The sequence below is a fragment of the Sarcophilus harrisii genome, chromosome 5 (genome assembly GCF_902635505.1).
Source record: "Sarcophilus harrisii chromosome 5, mSarHar1.11, whole genome shotgun sequence".
Taxonomy (NCBI): Eukaryota; Metazoa; Chordata; class Mammalia; order Dasyuromorphia; family Dasyuridae; genus Sarcophilus; species Sarcophilus harrisii.
In genome coordinates this window covers 109,034,100-109,059,012 of record NC_045430.1, presented here as the reverse complement: position 1 = coordinate 109,059,012, position 24,913 = coordinate 109,034,100, and positions in this window count along the sequence as shown.

Sequence of the window (24,913 nt, the reverse complement as noted above, 5' to 3'; positions counted from 1 at the left end):
CTGCAAAAAAAAAACAATACCCTAATGAAGGATATAACCTCTACCCTTAAAGGGTGAGATAAGTAAGAGGAAAAATAGCCCTGTTTATCTAGGCACCGTTGCACCATATCAACCACATCCTTGATATGTTATTATAGGATCAAGAGTCTGAAATAGGAACTTTACAAGATCATCTCATTTATTACCATTAATTGCACTATTCATTGAAGGAAAAGATTTGTGCTTTTAGAAGCTTTTTGGGAAAAAGAAAAAGTATCTTGACACTGACAGGTTTGAATTTAGATAATTTCCCCCCCAAATTCAATTCTTTAAACTGCAATTTCAGCTCATTTCCTCTTGTCCTATTTTCAGTAAAAGAAAAGGAGAGCTGGGAATCATGTTCTTTATAAATCTTTTCCAACTAAAGTGAGCATAAAGGAAATAGTAGTAAAAGACAGTATGATTTTTCAGTTTCCCAATCATTTTCTCTTTCTGGCATCACTTAGAAGAAGCAATGTAGTATAGTGGAAGAGAGTTGGACTTGCAGTTAGGAGATCTCAAATACTGGTTTTGATACTAAATGCATGATTTTGAACAAATGATGAATCAAACAAATTTTGAACACCTTTAGACTTCAGTTTCCTCATCTGTAAAATGGGGATTGCATTACCTAAGTCACAAAGTTGTTATGATAGAATTATTTTTGTAAACTTTAAGCACTATGTAAATGTTTTGTTTTTAAATTTTTTTTCTGGGTTGGACCTGTGACTTCATTGTTAAGGATAACTTACAAATGAAGACATTCCATCCTTTCAGTTGTAATTTATGATCTTAGAAAGTTGTTTGAGATAATGAAAAACTGAATGATTTGGGTGGGGATCAAATAGTGAGAATGTGTCAAAAATAAGACTTGAATCCAGAACTTTCTGACTGGGAAGTCAATTCTCCATCCACTGTACCAAACTGCCTTTTCTGTACCACTAATATCTGTAAAATGAGAAAAATTTCCTCTATTTCACAGGAATATTTTACAGATGAATCAGTTTAGCAAATGTGAAAACCTAATTAGTTACTGTGTGAGCTCAGGATCTTGGATGCAGAATGGAAAAGGACTTTCCAATCTGCCTGGTTCAGCCTTCTGATTTTAGATATGGTGAAAAAGAATTCAAAAGAGGCTAACTAACTTACATAGATAGACACAGAGAGGGGGAAGAGTTGATCAGGATTTGAATTTAGGTTCTGCAATTCCAAGTTCATTGTTTTTTCCCTGAATTCTCCACAGCTTCCTTGATGGCAACAAGTTTATCTTGTATCCCTTTGTACTGAGTCCTACTGGGGTCTTGAAAGCACCTATGAAATATCTGTTGAATGAAAGAATAAATTTTGAAATTATTTTAAAAAATATAAGAGCCAGGCATGATGTCATTAGGAGATTAGACAGCATTGGATACCAAGTGGAAGAATCCTCATACTCAACTACTGACTTCTCAGAGAGACACTGCTGCTTAGAATCCTAGACAATTTTTAGCAAAGCCCTATGGAAAAACTCATCCATTACAGAAGGTAACAAAGCTCTTATGTTTCCTTATTCTCCTGCTCTACCCCACCCCCTCCCAAGAAGCCTATCTTCCTCAGGCTGTTGGGAAGGAGTTTCAAATTCTCAGATTTCCCAAGGGAAGATAGTCCAATTTTAGAACAGCTTTTCTGAGCAGGCTGGTGCCAGTACAGGACATTCTGAACCAGGGTCATGCTAAGGTGTTCCCAAGGCTTGTCTGTCTTAAAGTCCCACCCTCATTCTAAGTGTTGAGCCACTCTTCTGACCCTTAATACTTCTAGCATCTTAGTATTGCCATCAATGTCTATTATTTGTAGACATTCAGACCTCCCTTAACATCACTAAAGATATGTAGGGCTGTATTAATATGTATCAAATCAGATAATGCGTATGAAGAACTTTACAAACCTTAAAATGTGATAACATAGAAGTACTAAATATTGTTTTTATTATTATTAATATTGTCATATTAGTTGATTTTGCTACCTAAGGTACTTTTTTTTTCTTAAAAAGAATTGTGACCTCTTTTCTGCCCCTCTACCTATAGTAGGTATTTAATGCCTGTTTGCTAGAAATAACTGAATTTAAAAGTTCTTTTTTGAATGTACCATGTACAGTCATGTTCATTCTTGAAAATAGAGTGGAAAAAAACAAAAGGATTCTATTCGAGACCTTTTTCTGATCAATTAAAAGGAACTGGTTACTAATGTAAAAACAATAAGAATTTTAGGGGAGAACAACTATTTCATATTGAATTGGTGATATAAAGGAAGAGAAAAATCCAACTCATACCTTCATATTTTGGAGAAAAAGAGTTCAAAGAAAGAAAAGTAGGACACAATGAACTAAATTCTATAGGGGAAGTTAGCCCATCAGGGATTGAAAGATAATAAGAATTAAATTCCAAAAACATACTGGAGAAATAATTTTGATAGACAAATAAAGCAGTTGTCTAAAAAAGTGATGTGTTTATGATTAACAACAACAACAACAACAACAACAACCTGTATGAGAGATGGAAAGGAGGACTAGTCCTATGAGAATAGTTTTTGGATGATGAAATAGACCTTGAGTTTGTAATGTGATGGAGGGAACCCTAAAACTGTCCTGACTTTGGGGCAGGGAACCCTCCTTGAACTCTTGAAAAGCTCTCCTCTGACAGAGATCCATTCTTCGGGGAAGTTAAGTGGTTTCATTAAGATTAGCCCAGTATCACTCCTTACTTAGGTTAAATTTAAGTGCTCTCATTTAGCTGGAGAGCTGGACCTGATACCTCTATTGAGCTGAAAATTAGTCCAGGACCACTCCTACTTAGATCAAACTTATTCTTAGATCTTCATTGATAAAAATGTTAAATAGCATAGGACCTAGGAAATTCTTTGGGTACTCCACTAGAGAATTCCTTCCAAAGATTCTTAGATTGGACTTATATAAGTGGTCTTATTCAATTGGAAATCTAGGCCTGGGAGCAGTGACAACATTGCATTCAATTGAAACTTCAGTCTCAGATTTCCTATTTAAAGGGCAATTTTGGGGCTCATTTCTTTGGAGAGGCCTAAAGTATGAATCATACCATGCCAAGGGTCCTCCATCCCTTTGCCACAACTTTCTACCAAGATCCCTGCCTACTGAGAAAACATTCTGTTCTCAGCATTAACCCCTCTTTATTTCTCTGCCAGGATTTCTCTGCTAGGACCTTTTTCTCTCTGTCAGCACCTTGCCACTGAAGAATACATAAATATTTTGCAATAAGCTTTTTTTGCGAAAAAAAAATTAATACTGAGATAGCATATAAATTAAATTTCTCAAGTTAAATAAAAGAATTTTTTGATGAGGTGCAGGAAGTAGTTTAAGGAGAATATCTCCTAGCAAAAGTTGACTTCTCAGTGCCAATAAACTTCCTTTTGCCAGTTTAATATTTTGGGAATGTGAATTCTTTCACACTGGAACTGTGTCAACCAAAGAGGGGTTCCCACAACTCTTTGTACTGCCACTAACCTCACAAAGATGAACTGATTCTGTTTATAAATGCAAGAGACAACAGAAAGGACTTTGTGAGAAGTGTTAGGGATAAGATCAATGAAGATATGGAACTATTGCTCAGTCTGGATAAGGATTATGATAATAATGAGATGGCATAATTATTTCATATCTTTTATTTTGCTTTTGTTTTCTGTAACAGAATATTCTTCAGACTGTTTGAATGAATTGTTTGAAAACCATAGAATTAGAGAATTGTGAAATTCTCTATATATTAACACTGGTCTCTTTGGACACCTCTCCCTTTTTATCTATCTCACAACAATTACTTATTTTTCTCTTCAGAATTTGATCATAGGATGATAGATTTTTGAGGTAGAATAAATCTTGAAGGTATTTGGATTCAACATTTTCTGTCTTTCTTTCTTTTTTTTTTTTTTTAATAAGTGAGAAAACTGAGGTCCAGATAAAGTGAGTGATAGTAGGTATCTGAGATGGTATTACAGTGCATGATTTCCTGACTTAAGTCTCTGTCTCTCTCTTTGTCTGTCTCTGTCTCTGTCTGTCTGTCTCTTTATGTTTTCCTCTGTGTGTCTCTGTCTCTCTGTCTCTTAAGCTGACCACTTGTAAAATTCTAGTCTTTTGGATCCTATCTATCTTTTCTGAAAGGTAGATCTTTTAAAATCTGATTTTCCAAAATGACAGCTGTATTTCAGACAATTTCCAGCTTTCCCCTCCTTTTCCAGCACAAATTCTAAAATGAAATGGTCACCACCTTCTCCTAACATGCTCTATATGTTTTTATAATTTCTACCCCAACAATCAATTCCTTCTTGTTGGTGAGAATCAAATCTGGTCTAGGATATTCTCTTGTTACTGCCTCTATTTTTTTGAAAGATAATGATTAAGGTAGGCAAAAAAATTGTTAATTGCAAAGCATTATGTCTAGTGGGAGAGCAACAAATATTTGGATTGTGTAAATTTCCCAGTACTACTCTAATGCACCTCTGTTCTGGGCTTATGGTTTGTTTTGCAACCTCTCCATGTATTTCAATTTTCTGTTCAGGTGTATACTTTGATATCCTCACCTGTTACATTTTTAAAAGGTATGGTCTTCTAGAGCGATATTTCAGTCATGGGTCCCAAACCACAACATATCAGTAATATCTTAAAGTCAAATTTGTCTCCTTGCAATTAAGATATCTAACAGCTTTCTTGTTATGATATTTTATTTGAACTTGTATTAGCATCTGAGGCCATCACTTTTCTTGCTGATTTCTTCCTTGGATTTTATCTCCCTTGAACTTCTCAGACCTTTTCTTCTTCCTACATCATGGCTACTTTCTTTGTCAAAGACACATGTTATGTTTTTGAACAAAATCAAGGCATAAGGACTAAAATATATATATATAGCTTGGTAGCATTATGACTGGAAGAATGACTGAACCCTTTAGTGGGACAATGTCATTTTGGAGGGAATTCTCTAGTGCAGTACCCAGAGAATTCCCTTGGTCCTGTGCTATTTAACATTTTTATCAATGAAGGCACAGATGGCATCTTTATTAAATTTATAGATGACCTAGAGAGAAAGAGATAGCTAACATCTTGGGGAATAGAATAAGTATCCAAAAAAAATCTCAACAGGATAAAAAATTGGCCCAAATCCATTAAGATTAAATTTAACAGAATGTGACTCGTCTTATTACTTGAAGTTGTGTTAAAAAACATCATCTTCCAATAAAATCATAGATTTAAGAAAAGGGACCTTAGAGGTCATATAATTAAATGTTTCTATTATTAAATGGGTAATATGGATAAATGGAGACCTAGAAAAGATAAATAATTTCTACAGTCATAGATATTTGAACCCATGTTGTCTGACCCAAATCCTGTCCCTTGTCATGTCACTAGAGGAGATACATTCACAAAAAGAGAAAATCATGTGTGGAATAATCTGGAAAACAAGTGGGTGTTTTAGTGGGCTTTAAATTTGATGTGAGTTTAACAATATAATAAGGTACCCCCCCCTTCAAAATGCAGTCTTATTTACAAAAAAATGTATATAGTTTTCTGTATCAGAAAAGTGAAGGATAGAGTCAATGTTTTTTTCTGGTCAGACCAAATCTGAAACATTGTTCTCAGATCTAGGCACTATATATTTCAGGAATCATACTGACAAGTTAGAGAGTCTCATATGGAGTGAGATCATGGGACAGATACTTACTGGAGACTTCAGCAAGCACCACTTGAAGGAACTGAGGAAATTTAGCTTAGTGAATGTTTGGAAGAGTGGAAGGATAGAGGAGGGAGGGTGATAGCTGTCTTCAAGAATTTGAAATGGTGTCATGTGGAAGAGTGATTAAATTTATTTTGCTTGTCCCCAGAGGGCAGAGCAAGGAATTTGAATTGGAAATTGCAGAGAGGCAAATTTTTCTATAATGTAAAGGAGGAAAAAACCAGAACCAACCTCCAGCAATTAGAGTTATCTCAAAGTGAAACAAACGGGCTTCTATGTGAGATAGCAGCTGTCTTTTGGCTAAAATCTTTCATGAAAGACTAGAGGAATACTTGCTGATGGCATAATAGTGGTAATTCTTTAGATTGAAGCTATGTTAGATAGTTTCTGATATCCCTTCCACCTCTGAGACTCAATTCAATTTAGCAAACATTAAGTAATATTCTTGATCTGGGAAACAAAGTTACTGTCCCTACCCTCAAGGAGTTTACACATACTGAGGAGTTGAAGGAGTAAATATACACAAATAACAAAATATCAAATATACTTAAAGCAATCAAAGGCATTTTCACAAAGAAAAAAAAATATATTCCCTTGGAGGTGGGTGGATTTGGAGAGGCAGGGAGTTTGAAATTAGGAATGCTAAGAGCAGAAGTGAGGAAGGAGTGTACTGTTCACAGTAGGAGGGACAGCATTTGCAAAAATGTATTTGCTTCTGTGAATCTATGATTCTTTCCATGAATAGAAATTTTCTGTCCTACCTAATCATCTTCCCTTGCTTTTCCAGTGGTGAAAAGTCAGCATGTCCCAGCTTTACTTGTAAAACATCCTTCTGGTTGTTAGGAAAATTTTGAAAGAGAATGACAGTTGAAAATTCCCTCCACTCTCACTCCGTATTGTCAAGATGGCAGAGAAAAGGCAGTGACACACTTGAACTTTTCCACAAATCTCTTTGAACACCTTTAAATAATGCCATAAAACAAATCCTGGAGTGGCAGAATATACAAAGGGACAAAGTGAAATAATTTTCCATTGAAAGATAACTTAAAAGTTTGGCAGAAAAGGTTTGTTGCACTGGGGTGAGAATTTTGAGCACAGTGCAGTTCAGGCTGTACTAGCACAGCTCTGAGCCCAGAAAAGTAAGAACTGGTCTTGAGAGTCACTAAATCAGCAGTGACAGTGGAGGCTTCTGGAGCTCCCAGCCCACACATGGCACAGGGTGGGGAGGGGCTCAAACAACTGAATCAGTCAGGAGATTACAAAGGTTTCTTTGCTAATACTAAATTAGGACTCTTTTGCTTTGCTTATACTCAGATTTGGGTTGCAGTAGCACTCTCAGGGAGTGGACTACAAGCACAGCAGAGCTTGCTTCTGCAGTGGAGCTAGAGTGGAGTCACAGTTCCAGGGCAAAAGAGTGTTTGTATTCACCCACAGACCAGATCAGAAGAGTAATAAATCTCTCTCCTTAGAACATATCACCTTGGAAGAACCGAAGACTTATAATCCTAAAAGAATCTCTGAAAACAAGCATTTGAAACTTCTGGAGGTTGAGGCAGTGCCTCCACCTTGGAAGCAGAGCTCTACTTTAACAAAGAGTTAAAAGTAAAGGAATAGACTGGAAACATGAACAAACAACAGAAAAAAATCTTACCATAGAAAGTTTCTGTGGTGACAAGGAAGATCAAAACACACTCAAAAGAAGGTAACAAAGTCAAAGCTCCTGTGTCTAAAGTCTTCAAGAAAAATAAGAATTGGTCTCAGCTATGGAAGAGCTCAAGAAAGATTTTGAAAAATGAATAAGAGAAATGAGGAAAAATTGGAAAGAGAAATAAGAGGAATGCAAGAAAATCATGAAAAATGAATCAATAGCTTGACAATAATACCTTAAAAATAGACTATGACAAATGGTAAAGATAGTACAAAAAACCAATTAAGAGAAAGATACTTTTAAAAGCAAAATTAGCTAAATAGAAAAAAAGGGGCACAAAAATTCACTGATGAAAAAACTCCTTAAAAAGTAGATTGAATAAATGGAAACTAATGACTTTATAAAATCAAGAAACAATAAAACAAAATCAAAAGAATGAAAAATAGGAGACAATGTGACATATCTCACTGGAAAAACAACTGATCTGGAATGGATCTAGGAGAGATAATTTAAAAATTACTGAACTATCAAATCATGATCAAAAAAGAGCCTAGGCATTATTTTAAAGAAATTACCAAGGAAAACTGCCTTGATACTCTAGAACCAGAAAGTAAAATCAAAATGGTAAGAATCCACTAGTTATCTCCCGAAACATATCCCCAAATGAAAATTTCCAAGAATATTGAAGTCAAATTGCAGAACATTCCAGTCAAAGAGAAAATGTTGCTAGAAGCCAGAAAGAAACATTTCTAGTACAGTGGAGTGTCAGTAAGGATAGCACAAGATTTAGCAGCTTCTACATTAAAGGATCAGAGGTCTTAGAATATGATATTCTGTAGGGCAAAGGATCTGGAATTACAATAAAGAATTATCTACTCAGAAAAAAATCGAGTATAATCATTCAGGGGGGAAAATAGATATTCAATGAAGTAAAAGAATTTTAAGCATTCTTGCTCAAAAAACCAGAGCTGAATAGAAAATTTGATTTCCAAATACAAGCCTTAAATGTCACTTCTAAAGAGAAACATAAATAATTAAACAGGACATTGAAGCCATAAGGAATTTAATAAGGTTAGATCCTTTACTTTCCTACAAGGAATAATTATACTTGTAACTCATAAGAACTCTCTTTTAACTAAGGCAGTTAGAAAAATATATAGAGAGAGCACAAGTGTGAGTTGAATATGAAGGGATGATATTAAAAAATTAAGAGGTAAGAGAGGAATGCATGGAGAGAATGGAAAAGAGAAAGCTAGAATGGGCCAAATTATCTCACATGAAACAAGCAAGATAAAGCTTTTACAATGGAAGAGGAAATGAGGAAGGTGGGGGAGTAAATGAACCTTACTTTCATCAGAATTGGCTTGAAGAGGGAATAACATATACATACAACTAGATATAGAAATTTGTCTTATCCTACAAGAAGTAGTAGCGAAAGGGTATAAAATAATGATGTGGTGAAAGAAGGGAGGGCAGATAGGGGGAGGTGGTAATTGGGAAAAAAGTCACTTTTGAGGAGGGACAGAATGAAAGGAGATAGAGAAGAGAATAGAGAGGAAAATATGATGGAGAGAAATATAGTTAAAAATTTTAACTGTGAAAAGAATTTAGAAACAAATTTCTTTGATGAAGACTTCATTACTCAAATATATAGAGAACTGAGTAAAATTTATAAAAATAAGATCCATTTCCCAATTGATAAATAATCAAAATATATGAACAGTTATCAGATTATGAAGTAATCAAAACTATCTATAGCCATATAAAAATGTTCTAACTCACTATTGATTGGAGAAATGCAAATTAAAACAATTTAGAGATACTACTTCATATCTACTAAACTGTCTAATAGGACAGAAAAGGAAAATGACAAATACTGGAGGGGATGTGGGAAAAATGAGATAGTAATGTATTTTTGATGGAGTTGTGACCTGGTTCAATCATTCTGTAGAGCAATTTGGAACTATGCCTAAAGAGCTATAAAACTGTGCATACCCTTTGACCTAGCAATACTAGTATCAAATCTGTATCCCAAAAGAGATAAAAAATAAAAAGAAAAGGACTTCTATGCACAAAAATATTTATAACAACTCTTTTCTGGAGGCAAAGAATTGGAAACTGAGGGGATAATCATCAATTAAGGAATGGTTAAACAAGTTGTGATGCATGATTGTGATGGAGTATTGTTGTCCTAGAAGAAATGATGGGCAGGACACTCAGAAAAACTTGGAAAGATGAGAGGAATGTTCTCAGAAAAACATGGAAAGAATTATAGAAGCTATTACAAAGTGATTGTGTTTAAAGTATACATACTTTACAAAGTATGTAAAATGATTAGTTGTGAATGATTTAGATGAAAAATGCTACCCATACCCAGAAAAAAGAAATGATGGCATCTGAATACAGATTGAAGCGTATTTTTTAAAATTTAATTTTCCTTGAGTTTTTTTGCCAATGTTTTCTTTCACATCATGACTAATATGGAAATATGTTTTGCATGACTCCACATGTGTGATCTATATTGAACTGCTTGCTTTCTCAGTAATGGAGTTTGGAAGGGATAGAATTTAGAACTCAAAGTTTTAAAAACGAATGCTGAAATTATTTTTATCTGTACTTGAGGAAAAATAAAATACTAAACAAAAAACAAAGAAAGAAAAAAAAAACCTATCTGAAGGGGGGAAATTCCCCCTAGAATGTTGCAATTGAAACATATGCTCTTGGCACCACCTTCTGGCTACCTGTCATATTACAAAGCTTTGTGCCTAACAGCAGTGTTTTTTTGGCCCTTGTATTTTAGTCCTCCAATCCTCTTTTTTTTTTCAGCTTAGCATGACATCAAAGTGATGCTGGATCCCAAATGTTGTGACAACAGAACTAAATTTTGGGCAGCTCTTATGAAGCTGGAAATGCTTCAAGTTCAGACCTGTGCCCGTCTCCTTATCTGTCATCAGGGCACTCAGAGGCTCACCAAGAGGTTGGCCACAGCAATATAAGCATAAGGATGTTAAAGTGGGAACATTCGCGCCCCTGCATTAGGTGGGGGAGAATGAACTGCTCTATCTCATGAGTCACGAAGTTCTCATTAGCCAAAAGGAGCTGGTTGTCTGACGCTGAATGGACTTCTGATTTTTCTCATCCTTATACTTTTTAGTACATCTGGTACCCCGATGCCAATGAAGGAAAACTAGACCTCTCTTACAGTCTCTAGGAATCTATTTTTCAAAGTCTGTCTTTTGACAAGGAGGGAGTGTCAGTGACTACTCCTTTGGAAATCTTGGTTCCCCTACTCACTATTTTCCTGACCTTGGGCAAAATATTTCACTTTTCTGAGAGTCAGCCTCTAATATAAAAGAAAGGTATTAAAATAGATGATTTTTCAGGTCTTTGTAGCTCTAAAGACTATGATCCTGTGATAATTAAGAATAACTCTAACACTTGCTAACTGATAGCTGACTCACTGTTTATTTTGTTTTATATATAACATTTTGTTTTTTATTAACTGTGTATATGTTTTATATATCATTTAAGATTTACAATTTTGCTTTTATTTTTATTTTTAGATTAGACTCATGGATTATGATTTCAGTAGCTCTGCCACTTAATACCTCTGTGGTGATAATTAAAGACTCAAACATTCAAACTGATCTGAGATCTCACTGATTGGGGAATTCCCTACATCCACACAGATCATAAACCATACAATGTGATTTTTGTCCATGGTCACTCAAGAGCTCACCATAGGCAAATCCATTCAACATGCTGTAATTCTTCTTCATTTTCCCATCAGTGGAGGACCAATCCATGTTCTCTTCCTGGAAAACATATAATTCCCTCATGACATACTTTATTCCTCTTTTTTTTTTTTTTTTTTTGGAGTTCCTCATTATCTATATATTAAATTCTGTTGTACTGTACTGCACACCTTTATTTTTTTCAGAAGTAGTGGAGTTCTGTTTGGCTGCTATACAGTAAAACTGGCAAAATGTAGTATTCTAAAGATGGGCTTTTACTTTCATGGAAAGTTTGGAGTCAGAAAAATCTTTTGCTGTTTAAGATAATTAAAAAAGGAGAAACAAACACATTAATTTATAGTAAATAGATTAAACTTCTCCCTATAATGTCTTTTCTTCTTTCTCCTTCACTATAGTATTGCTTCTAACTCACTGTCAAAGAGACACATGGAAGGTACATTTCTTTCTTTCTTCATGACCATAGACTATTTATTGGGATTATAGAGCAAGTACCATAGATAACCTCAGAAGCTATATAGTTCAATTGCCTACCTTTACAGATGAGAACATGAAGGCCCAGGTAAGTGAAATTATTTGTTTAAAGTCACTTAGCTAGAAATATCAGAATCAGAATTTGAATTCAGGTCCTCTGACTCTAATCATTTGTTCTTTCCCTAGGAACATAAATATAAAGTTGGGAAAGACATTATAGGCTATCCAATTCAATCCCTTCATTTTACAAATGAGGAAATCAGACAGAGAAGTTAATTAGACTTGCTTAAAGTCAGAGCATATAGGTTTTAAGTGAAAGTTCTGGGTTTTGAACCCAGATCATGTAGCTCTAGAACCAGATACCACAATATCTCCTTGAAGGAACTGGGAGAAGGTTGGGAAGCAGGAAGAAGGAGATGAAAAATGGTGGATTATTCTTTTTAGATTTAGAAATGAAGAACTGAGGCAGGAAGGGGGAGGGTAATTGTCCATTGTCACAGGAAGAGTTCGAGGTAGAACTGTAGGCTACATCCCAGTATATGTCCCAAATGCATATATACTCTGCTCCCCTAGTTATGCCTAGGCCAAAAACATTTAGGGATTTTGTAAAGTCAGTTGTTTCTTTCCAATATCTATCCTACAAGGACATTTGTACATAATTCCTACTTAAATAAATAACATAGATGCCATTTGCAAATATAATGGATGGTATGGATGGTGAACATACTAGAGATATATGTGGAAAAGTATTTATTCTGGCCCATTCTCCTGATTTCTGATTGTATCGATTTCTGACATTATAAAAAGAAACAGACTGTTGTGTTGCCATTGATGACTTAGCCAGGTGAGGTGGGTGTAGTACATCATTTGGCCTCCAGATGGAACTCTTGTTACCCTGAGTAACAGGCTTCCCCTTTCTCAGTCCTGCATTGCTCTCTGCTGTACCTGCTAAAGAACAGATGCTTCCTAAACTCAAGAGTCTATGTGATATGATCTGGAATGTATTCCCCAAATTCCAAAAAACAAGAAATTTTTTTCACTTCTGTTCTTGTTGACCCTTCATTTCATGGACAAGATTTGCTCTTTCAATCTAAATGCCAGTTCATAAAATTAGACAATTCACCATTTAAAAAAAAATTTTTTTTAAACACACAATTAAAAAAAAAATATCTTCCCCCCTCCACAAAAACCAAAAAGCAAAACAAACTAAAAAACAAAAACAAAAACAGGGAAAGCTAGGTGGGAGGGACCATGGATAGCACATCAGTCCTAGAGTCAGAAAGACCTGAGTTCACATACAGTCTCAGACACTTATTGATTGTGTGACCCTGTGCTAGCCACTTAATCCTGAATACCTCCCATCCTTTCCCCTCCAATAACAACATATTGAAACCAATGCAAAGAGAACAACAAATATTTAAAGCAATATCATTGAGAAAAATTAAGGCAGGAAGATAGTGATGGTATGCAGTTTCCTTTGATCTCACCAATAAGGCAACTGTTATCATTGTAGAAACTTCTAAGTAAGGAAATGTCCTCTATCAACAGTTGAGTACATATTTTACTTTGTGATGCATACAGCAAGCAGCATATTGACACATTTCATCTCTACTTCAAGTTTAACAGTGATCGACAATGACAGGTTCACAAGACATTCATTGAGATTTCACGTGTGTCAAATCAGATTTTACTTTGCTCATATTGTGTTAAATGATTACTGAACTGAATTCAATTGGATTGAATTCATTGTTAGTTTAATTTCTGTTTACTTGAGTTTGAATTTTGTTTCCTTCCAAACAAACTGGACTAAAATGAAATCAAATAATTTTGGCTATTACTTTCTGTCTCATACCCTCTTCCCCTCCTCCCTTTAGTCTTTCAGTTTGGAAACCTGGTATAGTGCAATGAACACTAAATCTGAATGAGGAGATTTGATTTTAAATATCTTTTTCTTCTTACCAGTTAGGTGATTTGGGGCATCTCATTGAACTTTATGGTTTCTAGTTTTTCTTTTATATAAAGGAATTAGGCTAGATGAATTCTAAAATTAATTGTTAACTGTGACTTCATCCACTTCTGAATCCTATAGTGTCTGACACAGATATAATCAGGGTGGAGCTGGATAATTTCCTAATGCTGTAAGCAGTTCTCTACGATTGTAAATTGTAGAGAATGTGCAAACTTCTATTGGTAAAGGGAATTTCTGCATAAAAAAGCTTCAATTCCTCTAAAATCACAAGGCCATTTCCTTTGTCTTAAATTTATTTTATTGTCTCTATTTTTAAGTGAAATATTCCTTTATGGTGGCTACATATATAATTGATTTGAAGAGAAATTGAAAGTGGTGCAAGCAAAAAAAAAGTATCTCAATAGGGATCATTTGATAAGCAGAAATACAAAAACAATGTAAAATTTCCAAATTCAGAAAATACAATCCACAATATTCATCATGAGATTCACAAGTACTGCTATTGACAGGAAATATCATTTTATGAGCGTTGTATGAATACTTTAGCTATAGGAACTATGAAATTTAATGAACTGAATTAGCTAACATATGACCAGTGCATATATAAACTACATTAGCAAAACAGAATCATTCCTGAGAAAATTAGATGCTTTCAATAAACAAAAGTATGAAAAAAATCACATTTATAATATCATAAGTTGATTATTTTACCTTTAAATTCTGCATCTGAATATAACTGTATTTAAACAATTATGCTTTATGTAATTACAACATTTAAACTTATAAAAGACAAATATTTTTATTGTTTAACTGTTTTATTTTTTTTCTGGTTATACATGTATATTAACTTTTAAAAATATACTTTGCTTTGTGAATCATGCTGGAAGAGAAAAGTCAGAACAAAAGAGAAAAACCATGAAAAAGAAAAGTAAAACAGAAAAAAAATGTTAACATAGCATGTGTTGATTTACATTCAATGTCCATAGTTCTTTTTCTGGATGCAGATGAGATTTTCTATCCAAAGTTTGTTGTATTGCCTTGGATCACAAGCATTGAGAAGAACAAAGTCTTTCATAGTTGATTATCACACAATCATGCTGTTACTGTGTACAATGTATTACTGGTTCTATTTGTTTTGCTCAGCATCAGTTCATGTGAATCTTTCCAGGTCTTTCTAAAAACAATTTGTTCATAATTTTTAAATATTCCATTACTTTCATATACCATAATTTATTTAGCCATTCCCTAATTAATGGACATCTATTCATTTTCCAATTCTTTACTACTACAAAAAGAACTGCTACATTTTTGCACATGTAGTATCTTTTCCCTCCTTTATGATTTCCTTGGGATATAGGCCCAATAGTGGTACTACTGGGTCACAGGGTATGCACATTTTTATAGCCATTTAGGCATAATTCCAAATTGCTCTCCAGAATGGTTGGATCATTTCATGACTCTACCAACAATGCATTAATGTCCCAGTTTTCCTACATCCCCTTCAATATTTATCATTATCTTTTCCTTCCATCTTAGCCAATCTGAGAAGTGTGAGGTTGTATCTCAGAGTTGTTTTAATATGCATTTCTCTAATCAATAGTGATTTAGAACATTTTTTTCACACGACTATAGATGGCTTTTATTTCATCTTCTGAAAATTGTCTGTTCATATCCTTTGACCATTTATCAATTGAGGAATGACTTCTTTTCTTATAAATTTGACACAGTTCTTTATATATTTTAGGAATGAGACATAAAAGTCAAAGATTAAAATGAAGGCTATTTTCAAAATTGTGTGATGATTTAGTAGCAGAACATGGGGTGTAAAATAATCAGTTAGTCAACAAGCATTTATTAAGTACCTTCTATGCGATAACCACAGCTGAATATAGGTGATGCAAAGAAAGGCAAAAGACAATCTTCCCTCAAAAAACTCATATGAAACCAGGTAAACACTGATTTGCAAACAAAAATTTTTTATGATAAGTTGGAGATAATTAACAGAGAAGAGGCACCAATATTCAGAGACATTGGAAAAGGTTTCTTGTAGAAGGTGGATTTTTAACCTGACACTTGAATGGAAGTTAGGAGTACAGATGAGAAAGAAGAAATTTCCAAGTTTGGAGGACAGCCAGCAAAAATTCATGGAGTAAAGAAATAGATTTTCTTGTGAGAGGAACCCTTGGCTCGTGTCGCTGGATCATAGAGTACATGAATGAAGTAAAGTGCAAGAAAACTAGAAAGGTAAGAAGGGGACTGGTGCTGAAGGGCTTTAAATATTAAACAGAGCAGTATATATTTGATATTGGAGGTGATGTGGAGCCATTGGGATTTATTAATTGGAGCAGAATATTATAGTTAGGCCTGCTCTTTAAGGAAAAACAAGCTTGACAATTTAGTAGAGGATGAACTAGTATGGAGAAAGACTTGACATGAGACAAATAAGTAGGCTAATGTAATAGTCAAGGTATGAGGTGAAGGTCTGTGCTAAAATTGTGGCAATGTCAGAGGTGGAAAGGGGAGACATATGTTAGAGATGTTGTGAAGGTAAAGTCAACAGCACTTGGCAACCGATTGAATATGAAGACAGGGTGAGAGAGAATGAAGGAAGAATCAGGAATGACATTTAAATTGTGAGTTGGGGTTACTGGGAAGTATACTGACACCCTTCACAGTAATAGGGAAGTTAGGAAGAGGGGAGACTTTTTGAGGGAAAGATTATAAGTTTTATACATGTCTATGAGACATCCAGATCATGATAGATATGCTGGATACATAAGACTGGAGGTCAGGAGAGAGCTTAGGGCTAGACAAATAGATCTAACGTCATCTATAAAGAAATGATAATTGAAATTGTAAGAGTTGATTCAATCATCAAGTGAAATAATATAGAAGGATAAAAAAACTTCAGATGGTGTCATAAAGAACACCCATGGTTAAGGGGCTTGACGTGGATTCAGCAAAGAAAGCTGAGAAGTTCAGCATGGTCCTCAGAGTGGGAGCAATATCCAAATTCTTCACCCCTGAAAGTTAGGTTAATTTTTCCTTAAAAGATATAGTGATTATCCTTGAATCTTTGTTGATTCTAGAGAATAAAAATTCAGGCTATTGACATTGCTTCCTGGTTTCCTATAAAAAGTCATGAAGAATTCCTGGTGCTCTCTGATGCTTGGCTGGTGGAAAATGAAGACAAATTCAGTTGAGTTTCTCTCAGCTGAATCAATTTGAATGTCCTCATGTCTATCTTTGTTAAATAGCCTTCTTTTTTGTAGTGGCAAGAAACTGAAAATTGAATGGATGCCCATTAGAGAATTGGAGAATGATTGAATAAGTTATGGTATATGAATGTTATAGAATATTATTGTTCTGTAAGAAATGACCAGCAGGATGATTTCAGAGAGGCCTGGAGAGACTTACACGAACTGATGCTGAGTGAAGTGAGCAGAACCAGAATATCATTATATATGGCAACAGCAATATTATAGGATGATCAATTCTGATGGACGTGGTTCTCTTCAACAATGAAATGATTTAGATTTTTATTTCTTTCCCAGTTTTTTTCCCTTCTTGATCCAATTTTTCTTGGGCAGCAAAATAACTGTATAAATATGTATACATATATTGGATTTAACATAAATATTAACATGTATAGACTACCTGCCATCTAGGGGAGGGGATGGGGGGAAGGAGAGGATAATTTGGAACAGAAGCCTTTGCAAAAATCAATGTTGAAAAATTACCCATGCATATGTTTTGTAAATAAAAAAGTTTTAATAATCTGTTTTTGTTTTGCTGAGGCAATTGGGGTTAAGTGACTGCTGCCTTTTAATAAAATTTTTTAAAAATATCCCTTTTTTTTTTTACTATGGCTAAGTAAATTTCCTTTTGATATCTACTGAATGATATATGAGTGTTTCATTGTGTTCCAATTATTCCAACATTACTAGGGGGCTATTCTGAGTTAGTCTCTGCCCTCAAGATTCCGCACCCCACCTTCCCCCCATGCATCAGAGGCTGATAGCAAGGAGAAGAACTTGTTTTGAGTAATTCAAAACTGCTAGCAATGTCTTAGCATTGACAGGAATGGTCTGGTCCTAACGGGAAAAGTTGGTATCAGAAAGAAAATCAAGAATGGATATTTAATTGGATGATGCTTAGGACAATAGTGAAATGTAAGTAGCTAATTAGAAAAATTTCCAAGTTGTTTCATGTCTTGTTTCATGGCTTGCTGCTTGCCTCAAAGCATGGTATAACCAGAATTTGTGAATTCTGTTTAAATAATTCTGTTAAAGAACACTGTGATCCTTTTATGCTTTGCATTCCTTTCTCTGTTTAGGAATATACAAAACTACTTGTCCTATGCCCAATTTTTGTATGTATATTGTGTACCATACATCAATTGATATATAAAGTATGTTTATGCAATAAAAATATTTTTCATTCCCTTTTTTTTAGTGGAAACCCTTGACTAGAGCCAAATTAGAATCATCACTAGAATATCTGGGACGGGAGGAATAAACTTGGTTACTCTATGTACATGAGTGAACATGAGTGTAATTATCTATGTTTTATTGTATTTTTATTTCCAAATAACATTTTAGTCTAATTTGGGCTGCATTGGGGAATGTGATGAGTCTCTTGTGGCCTGTGGTCTGCATGTTTGACCCTTCTGGTTTAGGTAAAACCCAGACATCTGAGGAGGAGTCAGGCTCCCTAGTGATCAACTACATGGCTACATAATAGAGTAGAAAGAGGTGGGTACTCTAACTCATATGAATTCCAGAAAGAGTTGCCTCTCAGTGTTATACCAGAAAAGCAATAATTTTCACCTGCTAGTTTCCTCATCACTAAATTAATTACTCCCAATTCCTTCAACTGATTTTTTTTTGACATTTGCCTTCTGATCTCAATTCCACATCCATAAAATGATAAGTTTGGACTAGATCATTTCTAAGAACTCTTACAGGTCCAACATCTCATAAGAATCATGTGGAATGGGTGTTGTTGATGAGAGAGGGGCAAAATAGAAAAGTGGCATTTGGAAACCAGTGACAAGGGCCTCTTTGATTAGAAAATGTGACAAGAGGAAGGATGTTTTTGTTCCTTTAGCTCAGTTCAGGGGCTCATTGGATAGTGTGACCCTGATTCAGAGAAGGAAGGAAACTTTCTTACCTAAAAATAACTCTGTACACATAGAGTAACTAAGACAGGAATTGTGTCTTGACCTTTTCAATTTTAGAAGGGTGTTGGTGATAGTCAATGTGTGTGGGTACATTTGTGTGTGGCCAGTGAGGGAGAGGACAATTGATGAGATAGCTCTCCGTGTTTTTAATAGAAACTGTTGATAAAAGGAAAAGTAACAGTCAAGATAGACCAGGACATAAAACCTGGGATTAAAATAGAGTTTTTTTTTCCCACCCTTATTGTCTTTGGTTGACCCTGATCTCCTTTCCTCCCCCCACTCCTCCAGCTCTACCTGCTTACAACATTTTTCCTTGGCAAATAAAGTTTATTATCTTTTGTTTTAATGTCCCCTACAGTTCCCAAAGCATCACCCACTTTTATTCTACCTCATAACAAAAAATACTCAAGATTAAAGTAAAAAAAAGTCAGCTACACTAATAAACATGTTGAAAAAGTTGGACTGCATATGCAATGATCCATTCTTATAGTCCTTCACCACTGTGAAAAAAAAAGAGAATAATACATCTTGATTTTCCAGACCCTGAACTACCTTATTCCCCATTCTCCAGACCCACAAACTAGGCCTTTAACTTAGAGAGAAGCCTTAAAAACTGGTTGTGATAATTTTTATTTTCTGAAATATTGACTTTCCTAGTCATGCCTACTCCCACCACCTGCATCCCATGTCTAAAAGAATGAAAGCATTTACACCAACATACTCAAGTACCTTTGCCCTATCTGTGTTCCCAAAGATTTAAAATTCTCTTAAAATTAAGTGAAAAGGGAAAAAAATGATATAATAATTCATTTATTTCACATTTATTTCCTCACAAACATATAGTAGAAGATCAGCAAGGTAGAACAGTGGATGGGTCTATCAGCTCTATAATCAGGAGAATTTGAGTTCAAACATGACCTTTAACATTTACTAGCTATTCCATCCTGTTGCCTTTAAAAATAACAAAAACTGTACAGTAGAAGTACTATTCTCTCAATTTTATAGATGAGAACATTGAGACTCAGATATTGAAGGCTGCTTACTCAGTTTATTCATTGAGCCATTTCTTTTATTTCTTTCATCACCTATTTTATTTCTAACTGGGATAGAACTAAAAGACAGTTCAAATTAGCAATATCATTATATATCTGTCTCTTTCAACCCTAAGATTCTAAATTTTACTTATTTTCCATGGCTTTTTTTTACGACTCATCTTCATGAAATCTTTTTTGCCTCCTTTAGCTTTTCCATTTGGATTAAACTGTTTGTAATGGTTTATAAACCATTTGTATTAAATGTAAACCATTTTGGATTAAATGAGAAGCAGGGTGTAGTTATAGCACCCATCTAGAGGGGCTGCTACACACTTATGGTCTATACCACTCCATTTTATCTCCTTTTCTGTACTTGTACACAATTGCTTTTTTGTGTGTTTGTTTTTCTTTTCATCTCCCAAACTAGATTAGAAATAAGTGGTATGTCTTTTATGCCCAAATGTCTCAACTTATAAATTCAAGTGAGGAGCATGAGAATGGAAGGTCTCTGAATCAGATCTTACTTATGTGAAGGAAAAACAAACCAGAAATTTAGTAAGAATGCTATCTGAACTCAGGAACATGAGTCTTCCTGACTCCAGACCCTGTATTCAATCCACTGTGCAACCTTGATGCCTTTGACATCTCTGCAATACATCCTGTTGCCTATTGAATTAATGGTAGCTGACAATTATATAATATTTCAAGGTCATATGTACATGATATCATTTGAGAAACACAATTTACTTTTGCAATAGATACAATAACTCCCATTATTCCCATTTCAGAAATAAGAAAAATAGGCTTCAAATAAGTTAGTTGTTTATGGTCACCAAATTAGTAAGAACCCGAGGCAGAAGTTAAACGAAGATCTTTCTCACTTCCTATCCATTAGGTTATACTGTCTCTGATAATGAAAATAGGCAATGATTTAGAATATTGTCTAGCAAGCACGCACCCAAGGCATTGCTCCAAAGGTCATGTTAGCATCTTTGGAGAGACAGTAAAAAGTAAGTTAATAGTGGCATCTGTCTTTATCAACAATTGAAATAAGTCAAAACTCTTCAGACCTGCCTCAATTTGATTGTATTGCTTTTCAGGATGATGGATGACTCACAAAGCTCAATTTTGTTGTTGAATTTATCTATGACAGAGAATTCCATAGTTATTTTATTTTAGTTAATTGGCTCAGAGGAGAATGATTAGTGTCATGAAGAAGCTTAAAACGATGTTATATGAGGAACTACTAAAAGAATTGGGGATGTTTAGGTGGGAGAAAAAAATAAAGACTTGTTAGATGTCATTAAGTACTCAAGTGAAAGAGAAATGATTTTTTTTTGATGAGCTCCAGAAAGTAAAATTATGAGCAATACACAGAATCTATAGGAAGGCAAGGCAAATTTCAGTCTAATAAGAGGAATAACATCCTAAAAAATGGAATTGTTCAAAAATAGCATGGGCTTCAGAAGTGCAGTAGATAGTGCTGGGCCCAGAGTCAGGGAGACTCCTCTTCCTGAGTACAAATCTGGTTTCAGACATTTACCAGCTGTGGGACTCTGGGCATGCCATTTAACTCTATTTGCCTCAATTTCCTCATCTGCAAAAAGAGTTGGGAAAAAACCCAGGAAACCACTCTAGTATTTTTCCAAGAAAACCCCACATGAGTTCTCAAAGAGTTGGACAGAACTAAAACAATTCAGCAACAACACACAACTACAGAAGGAACCACTTTTTGTGCTAAAGGGTTCTCCATCACTGGAAGTCTTCAACTCAGATAGACCAATGACTTGTTGGAAGTGTTGTAGAAGACATTTATTCTTTGATTAGGAATTGGGATAGGTAATCTCTAAGGTTTTTTTTTACATATGGAATTTTATGATCCAAGAATGAACAAAATTCAGCTGGGCAGTCCTACACCTTTGGGTCTCCACTGACTTTCTATATGATGGGGAAAAGTGGAGCATTATTGAGCCAAAGGGTGATCAACACTGTATGCTGGATCAGTGATATCAAGTGCATTTGGGCTAAACATGTTAGCTTGAGAGTCTCTTTTATATATTATCACTGATAAGTCATGGTCCCAAATATGCTTAAGATGATCTTATAACAGGTCTTTTATTACAGCATGGTAATAATGTGCTAGTGCCAGAAACTGTGTGATATTGACTGGTATTTAATGATTGTAGATCTTTTGAAATGGGATCCTGGAGGTTATCCAGTTCAATTCTATCACTTAACTTATGAGATAATGAAGGTCTAGCAAGATTATGTGCCTTATTTAATGTTACATAGCCAGTTAGAATGAGTCTGCACTTGAACCTAAAACTTGAAATTAACTTTCAGTCCAGTACTGTTTTCATGGCAAAATTTTTTGAATCAATCAATCAACGAGCACTTAAGTAGTATCTATTTGGTGTTAGGCACTGTGAATTTAAAAACAAGGAATCAATAAATTTATCAAATAGTTATTAAGTACCTATAACATGCCAGACACTGTGCTAGGTGCTGAGGATACAAGGACAATGAAACAAACACTTCTTTCAAGAAGCTTATATTCCAGTTATGAAGACAACACATACAAATAGAGGTATATACAGGATAAAGAAAAAAAGATGAAATAAAAATAAATACAAAGTATTTAAAAACAAGGTAATTTGGAGGAAGGGTATTGTATAAGATTATTAAGTTCAGCAATGCAAGCAGGGTATTTACAGAGCTTTCTAATAGCACTTAATAACAAGACCACAGAAGCTGGATGAGGAAGGAAGGAATAAGTGCCTTGAGAAGAGAGCTTTCAGTCATCTCATCCACACCTCTGATTCCATGGAAAAGTTAATTATTCACTGAATATAATTGCCAGTTACGTTTTCTCTGTAACAGGGTCATCGAATTGAGCCAACTCATTTCCCCGTGAGTCAAAAAGATGGCTTAAAGTTTTTGGGTCTTCACTGAATTTTTGTATGATGGGAAAAAGTAGAACATTATTGAGCCAATAAATGTTCATTTCATATGCTATAAGAAAGAAATGAACAAAGCTGGAAGAGAATGCATGATATTTGCTGGGAGCATGAAGTAGGGTATAAATTCAAGGTATATTAATTTGCTATGACAGCATATTAATATGATGCTTTTGACAGCAGAAATAACTAGGATACACAGAGAGACAGACTCATTCAGCTAGATAAACAAACACACAGAAGCAGTAATAAAGGGGAAGAAAGACTGAAATAGAGAATAAGAAATAGAAAAATGGAATCTGAGACAAAGATGGAGAGTCAGAGAGATAAACAGAGACACAGATTTGAATGGCTCTTAAATATAATTCAAATAATCAGTTATATCTTTGTATTTAGCTCTACTCCCCCCCTGTGTGTATAAGGCTTTAGTTTTGATATTCTGGAAACTCTGAAGTCAGATCAGACCTCCCCTTCCAGGCTGTAACCTATTGTCTACTGCACTCTCTGCTATACCAATTGACTTGTCTGAAGTTCCCAGTGTATGAGCTATATCTCTGATCTGAGTTCCATGAGAGGGATTATAAATTTAATGTAAAAGAATATTATAATCATTGGTACTAATAATAACATCCAAATGATCTAGCAGGATCCTATTATTTATTTTAGGATTCACAATGAGATAGATTAGAATGTAAAAATATGAGTTAAATCATGTCCCCTGAAATACAAGAATCTGATCTAAGTCAATAAGCCCACAGGAGGGATATCAGTTCTGTTCTCATTATAATGCTATTATAAAGTAGTGTAATTCCTCTGCTACTTTTGAGGCCAGAATTGCTTCCTCACTCTCAGAGCCCTCATCAGCAACAGGCAAAGGTCTGAAAGCTTTATCATTTATCACCTGATTTAGTCACTTTGCCTTTGATCTGGAAACAATCCAGTGTGTTTGGAGGAGGAGAAATCTCCTGGACTGATCTGGTGAATAAAGTACAGACATCAGCAGCCAAAAACCCCAGATTCATTTATCTTGGGCCAAATCCATTAGTTCATCATCACTTTATCAGAGAAACAATGAGAGGGTCTCAGGAAGTCATTTCCAGCTAAAGAGGATTCCTTTTTAAAGGGGTGATGAAATTGAAGCAGGCAATGGGATCTGGGCCTTAGCAGAGAAATGCAGGAACCTCATCCTTCCTTTTCTGTCTCTATGTCCCTGGAGGAAAATCTATTCAGCCATTCTTTACTCTGACCCGAAATGTTCTTCTCCTTTACACGATTATTTCATTTAAAAAATACTTGAGTATCTACTACTGGCAGCCCACTGGGCTAAATAGAAGGGACATTAAAGGAAACATAAGAAAGTCTTTGCATTCTAGGAACTTGAATAGTCCTTTACCTTTACAAAACTGACCACTAGACTGCTATCCATTTTGGCATGACCTAGCTTTAATTCCCCCCATCAGGTCCATAGACTCTTAATTGATATATTTGTATCTATTTTTATTTTTATTAATTTCTGGTAGTATTGTCCCTTCTCCCCCTGTGGAAGCACTGAGAGAATGAAAGCTACTTTTTTCTTGGGCAACTATTTACTCATTCAATGAACATTTAAGTGCCTACTACAATTAGGGATTGTGTATCACTAGTGATATGCAAAGAGACAAAGGACAGTCCTTTCCCTCAATCTATTGGGGTGTGGGAAGCAACAAACAAAAAAATATGTACAAACAGATTGTATACAGGACAGGTAGGAAATAAAAGAGATGGAGCTAAAATTAAGAGGAATAGGAAAACACTTTCTGTATAAGATGGCATTTTAATTAAGAATTGAAGGAAGCCAGTAGGCAAAGATGAGGAAGGAGGGCATTCCAGGCATGGGGGACAGTCAGAGGAAATATCTGAAGTGGAAAGATGGAGTGTTTTGTTTATGGACTCACAATGAGACCAGTGACATCAAATTAAAGAATAGATGGCAAGGAGTAAAGTATGAGAAGACTCGAATGGTAGAGGGATCTAGGTTATGAAGAACTTTGGACATTAAATTTTTTTTATTTGATACTAGAAGCAATAAGGAACAACTAGGGTTTATTGAATAAGGAGAGTGATATGGTCAGAGCTGCATTTTAGGAAAAAAAAAGTGGAGGCAAATG